Genomic DNA, 6,036 nt, shown 5'->3' with positions numbered 1-6,036 from the left:
CTCTTGAACACATAGCACTGCAATTGAAAATGGGAGGCGGAGATACTATGAATTACAGCCCCATTCCTAGTCCCAGTCGAAGTCTCAGTCCCATATTGACCACTTGTTAGAGATCCCAAGTTGAAGGGTCAGATTTGAGATTCGAGGGGAAAAGAATGGCACCCCACAAAGATATCTGAGACGCCTCTCGAACACCTAACACTGCAACTAAAAAGGGGAGAGGGAGATACTACGAATTCCAACCCCATTCTGAGTCCCAATCCAAGTCCCGATACTAGCATGCCTCTTGGCACTGAGCGATGATGTTAAATGCCTGATCTTAGTGAAGTTCTCATGGAATCGAGTCATATGACCGATACACAGTGCCGTCTTGAACGATGCAAACTAGAATTTCTCCATCAGTCCAACCCAAGCCAATCAACCTTCCTCCAGGCCTGCAAAAATCACTGGCACCACCATTCACTATCTCTTTGGTTCCACACACACTCATATGTAGCAACACCCACTGAGGTTCGCTTACACAAATCAATCATCCCTCCTCAGTAGCCACACTTCGAATCTGTAATCATGCTCTTCGATTACCAACAACTGATCTACCAAACGAGATCTAATGCAATCAATTTTTTCTAAACACACATCTAGTCCAAGCCACATGTCACTCCAAGTCAAAAACGTCATATCTACAATTCACAGTCACATCGCGGCTCTTCACTGCTCCATATGCATGAATGAATGCAACTTTTATCCGGTGACTACAACAATCTGCCAGGCAATCTTCCTCTCAAAACGTGGGCCACAAACATGAACAAATTTGATCCATAGGCTGAATCGAAATTCTTAGTTCACGTTGGTCAAACAGAGGGATATTTGATGCACCACGGCAGATCTCGCCAACAGACTCTGGTCACATGACCCGCAGTAGTGATACCAACAATCGCTCACACCAACCTTACAATTTGAAAAGTTGATCACCAATTAAAAAAAATGATCGCTACACTCCCTCAACCCTCATAACGTTGATCGATGGACAAAAAAAAACTAAAACAATACACATATGCTTTCTTGTTTCCCTGGCCCATGAGCGGCCAAAGTAGAACCCCTCATAGGCTCCGATACCAAGATAAAATTTGATATTTCAAACTATACACATTGATCAATTATGATATTACATATACGAGAAGTTTTGTTTCAAGATAGGGAAACTATCTTGGACACACAGTCAGTTGGTTGAGAGAATATCTCAACCATGCACCAAACTAGGGACATATAAATATAACCACTCCAATAGAGTAGGAACAAACTCCTTTACATAGAAAGTCACAACTGAGAAAAGTAGGAATTACATTTTCCAACAGTTTCAATAGAGCCAAGGGAGACCCAAAGTCGACAGCTACAGTCTAGGTGAGAAGATATTTTTTTTGTTAAAGAAAGCCACAATAACACATTGTACAATCTGTTACATGCTCACTATAATGCTGGAAAAAATGCTACATGCGTTATATTGCTGGAAAAACTAGAAAGTTATTTTCCACACAACATATTTAACTGAAATTTTGTTTCAAAGAAAAATGAAAAAATATGTGTGATATTTTTTAAAGTGATTTATTTTCTTTGAAAGAGAATTAAAAGAAAAATAAAAGGGTTTTAATTCAAAAGTGATTTTAGGGATTTGCAAAAGTTTGTTAGTCTATAAAATTTTTATCTTTTGCTAAGCATGAAAGTGTGTTGGATTCGGATAAAACCTTCTTGTATCTTAAGCTTGTATTGATTCCAAAGGACTAAATGATCCTTCGAATATTTATCCGTTCACCAACAGAGGACTCCCCACCAAATAGTAAATCGTCAATAAACATTAAATGTGTAATAGTGTGTTGTCTGGAAACATTAATCCCAAAAATATGGCCATTGCCCCTCGCGTCCAGCAGTTTTCTACTTAAACAGTCAATCACAAGGAGGAAAATCAGAGGGGATAGAGAGCAACCCTGTCTCAACCCTCTCTGAGCATTGAAGAATTGTGACGACAACCCATTTATAATGACTACAAAATTTGTGGTAGTAGTACATGCCATAATCCAAATAATTTTCGTAGGGGAGATAACTATTTTGCTTAGTACATTTTAAGGAATTCCAATCTATGCAATCGTGGGCCTTAATTAGGTCTACCTTTAGTAGACATGATTTTTTCTTCCGAGTTTTTATTGTGTGTATCATCTCCTGAATGATGCCAATGTTATCCTGTATCTATTTACCTTCCAAAAACCCAAATTGTTCAACAGTGATGTGCTTCAACAAAACCGAATTGAGTTTACATGCTATCAGTTTTGATATCATCTTATACACTAAATTACAATGAGAGATCGATCTATAATCAACATAGGTCTCAGATTTCTCCTTCTTATATATCATTTCTATGAATGTGGCATTGATGGCCCCCAAAATGTATCGGTGGATCCTTGATTCTTCAGCAATCACCAGAAGGTCTAGCATCATCAACTCAATGAAGTGTAGAAATAATTCTACCCCCCACCCGTTTGGTGTAGAACTCTTTTCCTTCGCACAATCCTTCAATATCTCTATCAACCCTGCCCTTATAATCAGTTATCCTGGCTTTTCATTATCCTCTTCGAAGAACATGTTAGGGACAAGAGAAATATATTCCATTTGGGATGAATAATCATGTCCTGAGCCTTGTATAGCCCTTTAAAATGTGTAACAACTTCTTGTTCTATATTCGATTGAGTGGAATATATATTACCTGTAGCATCCCTAATATTCCTTCTGGAGTTAGATTGTTTCCTGAGATTATATTGCATGTGGAAGAATATGGATTTTTATCTCCATCCTTAACCCAAATCTCTTAGATTTTCATATAGATATCTTCTTCCTTTGATCAAAGAATCACACTCCTCCTTTCCTCCATCTCAATAGTTTTGGTTTTGTATGATTCTAAAAAGTATAGAGGGTCTGTAGGATCATTATAATATTGGAGTATGTAGTCTATCTCTTTTGGGGTTTTAAGTTCTTCCTCCTTCTTCTCTTTGATCCATGAACAAGCTTCTCTTTTTAGAGATTTTAATTTCTGGAAAATTGATGACATGCAATTCGGCGGGGAAGGAGTCATTACCTCGTTCCACAAATTATAAACTAGGTTCTTGAAATCTTTTATATGTAGCCATTTCAGATTAAATTTGAAAGGGTAGATCCTCCTCTTTTTCTCCCCATCCTATAATAAGATGACTGGCTGATAATCAAAATAAATGAAGGGATAATACAAGATCTAATACCCACCAGATGATTGTATAGACTTTGATTCACCAATAATCTATCGGGTCTCTTAGATATACCCTCATCCCCAATGCGCCTAATCCTCCACGTATGGCCAATGGGATCTAGAACTGCATCAATAAGTGCATTCGATTCCAACATACCTATGTAGTATGTGGATAAATAATACAAGATCGTATTCACGAATAGTCGTTTTTAAATGGATAAATGTAGGCAAAATAATATTGAAAAGAATGGACATTTTATGCATAAATGATAAATGTAAAAACATAATATTAAAAAAAAGTGTAATATGCAACATTTTTTATTAGTATTATATGATTTTTATGTAAAAAGTAGAGAATTGAATGTGATCATATAATTTAGTTATATCAAGTGCATGATTTAAGCACTACAACTTTGGTGGAGGGGAATCTAACTTCTAATAATCTATATACTTTAGTTATATTAAGTGCATGATTTAAGCACACAACCTTTGTAGAGGGGAAATCTAATCCCTAATAATCTATTGGTAGATGATAACATAGTTCTATGACAAAGGGTCCATAACAATTAAATAATTAAACTATAAAAATGTATTATGATTAATAAAATATATTAATGGAAAAGGTTGAAAAAACATTGTTATTAGAAAAAATAATTTAACAGTTAATAGAAAGCAAGCAAGGAATGATTATAGGTTAATAAATATTTATTATTAAAAAAAAATATGATAATAAATGGAAATAAAATATTAATTATAGAAAAATTCATATATATAATTTCTTTTTTGGATAATCAATTTAGGAGGACACTTCACAACTACATTGTTATTAGAAAGAATACTACAATTAATAGAAAGCCAACAATGAATAATTATAAGTTAATAAATATTTATTGTTAAAAATAAATATGATAATGAATGGAAAGAAAATATTAATTATGGAAAAATTCGTATATTCAATATTTTTTTGGATAAGTAATTTATGAGGACATTTGGTAATTAGAGTATTTTATTTAAACAATTATTAATTCTAACAAATTGATTTTAAACCACATAAAATTAGTCATCCACTAATGAAAAATTAGAAATTCAAATTTTAAAAATTCAAAATTTGATTTTTCAATTTCTTAAAAGAAAATATATTTAATTTTACCAAAACTTTAATAAACGTTGCAAACAGTTTTTAAAAATTTTACGAATTAATTAAGAGTGAAAGTATTTTGACCCAAACTGATTACAATATACTCTGTCGTAGGCAAATGGAAATTTTATGGGTTAAATTTAGTAAATGGCTTCATATTTCATGTGAAATATTTAGCTGGTTTTGAGGGCTTTGAGATTTCAGAAAATCCACAGTATTCATTTTTTAGGCTCAACATTTGGGGCCAATCATTTGATGTAAAAATGATTATCCCAAACTTTATAGGATAAAATTAATGGATTTAAAAATTGTCAAAAACTCAGAGAGATTATATAAAAACATTAAAATTAGAATTTTTCAACAAAATTATTTCCAAATATTTTAAAGTTTGCATGTGAGAGATTAGAAATATTAACCAAAATTTTTACACTTCAAAATAATTTTTCATACATAAAATTATACAAATTTGTGATTGAAAATGTAAACTAGCACAATTACCAATTATAAAGTTTTTACACTTTAAAATAAATTTCTATTCTTAAAATTTGAAATTTCCCCTTTGATTGAAAATGTAAACTGACACAATTACCAAACATTTGATATACATCTCATCAAACCTAATTAAGAATAGTATATGTGTTAGTGAGGTAATAGTATATGTGTTAGTGAGGTGATAGTGATGTGTGTGTCATTAGTGTGTTCAAGTTATTTATACAAAGTGAATCTATGTGTCAGTGAGGTGATAGTGATGTGTGTGTCATGTGTGTGAGAGCTAAATATTAGCATAGCTATTCTTAGTGTTTGGAATCTTTATAATCATGTAAGCTTTGAACCATTGAATTAAGCAAGCAATGTAATTGAACAACAGTTAGGGTTTTGAGTGTGTTAATTTTGTGTTTCCTTCTTTGTCTGTCTATCAAATTGATATTAGAGTGAGGTTTCAACAAAGCCGAGCGAGAGCCAAGGTCCGCAATTTCAGTCTGCGTGAGAAGAGAATTTTTTTTTGTTAAAGAAATCCACTATAATGCATTGTGAAATCTATTCCACGCTTATTATAATGTTGCAAAAACCCTACACTCGTTATACTGCTAGAAAAACCAAAAAGTTGTTTTACACACAACAAACTTACAACAATTCGAGATACTGTGACCTCCTTGCAGTGAGAGGTGTGTTATCAGTAATGTGGGTCCTCTTCATAAAAGCAAGCATTAGTAACATGTGCTCGCATAGTGCAAGGCGCATTAGCAAAGCCCAAATCATGTTGGAAATTATTGAAAATAATGCTTTATGTATTTGAAAGGGATACATTCATAATTTTATTTATGAAGGGATAAAACTAAAGGTGATTTAAAGAAAACATTTTTTATTTGAGTTTGAAGTTTATTAAAAGGACACATATAAAAGGTGCGTTCTAAAAGAAATAGATTGGTTACAAACCAGCCTAGATCCATCTTGACCCCCAATCTATCAAGTGTCGAGAGGGATCAAATCTCTCGAGGTGCAAACCTATTTTTTGAGTGCAAAACTTGAGGAAATGTTTGCACCTTGAGATATTTGATTGCTCTCAGTGCTTGATAGATCTGGGGTTAATATGGATCTAGAATGGTTATATAATATTGTATAATAT

The sequence above is a fragment of the Pinus tabuliformis genome, chromosome J (genome assembly GCF_031772625.1).
Source record: "Pinus tabuliformis cultivar Carrire ecotype Pingquan chromosome J, CPIR1, whole genome shotgun sequence".
NCBI classification, from domain to species: Eukaryota; Viridiplantae; Streptophyta; class Pinopsida; order Pinales; family Pinaceae; genus Pinus; species Pinus tabuliformis.
The sequence above is the reverse complement of the archived record's forward strand: the minus strand, read 5'-3'. Positions refer to the sequence as shown.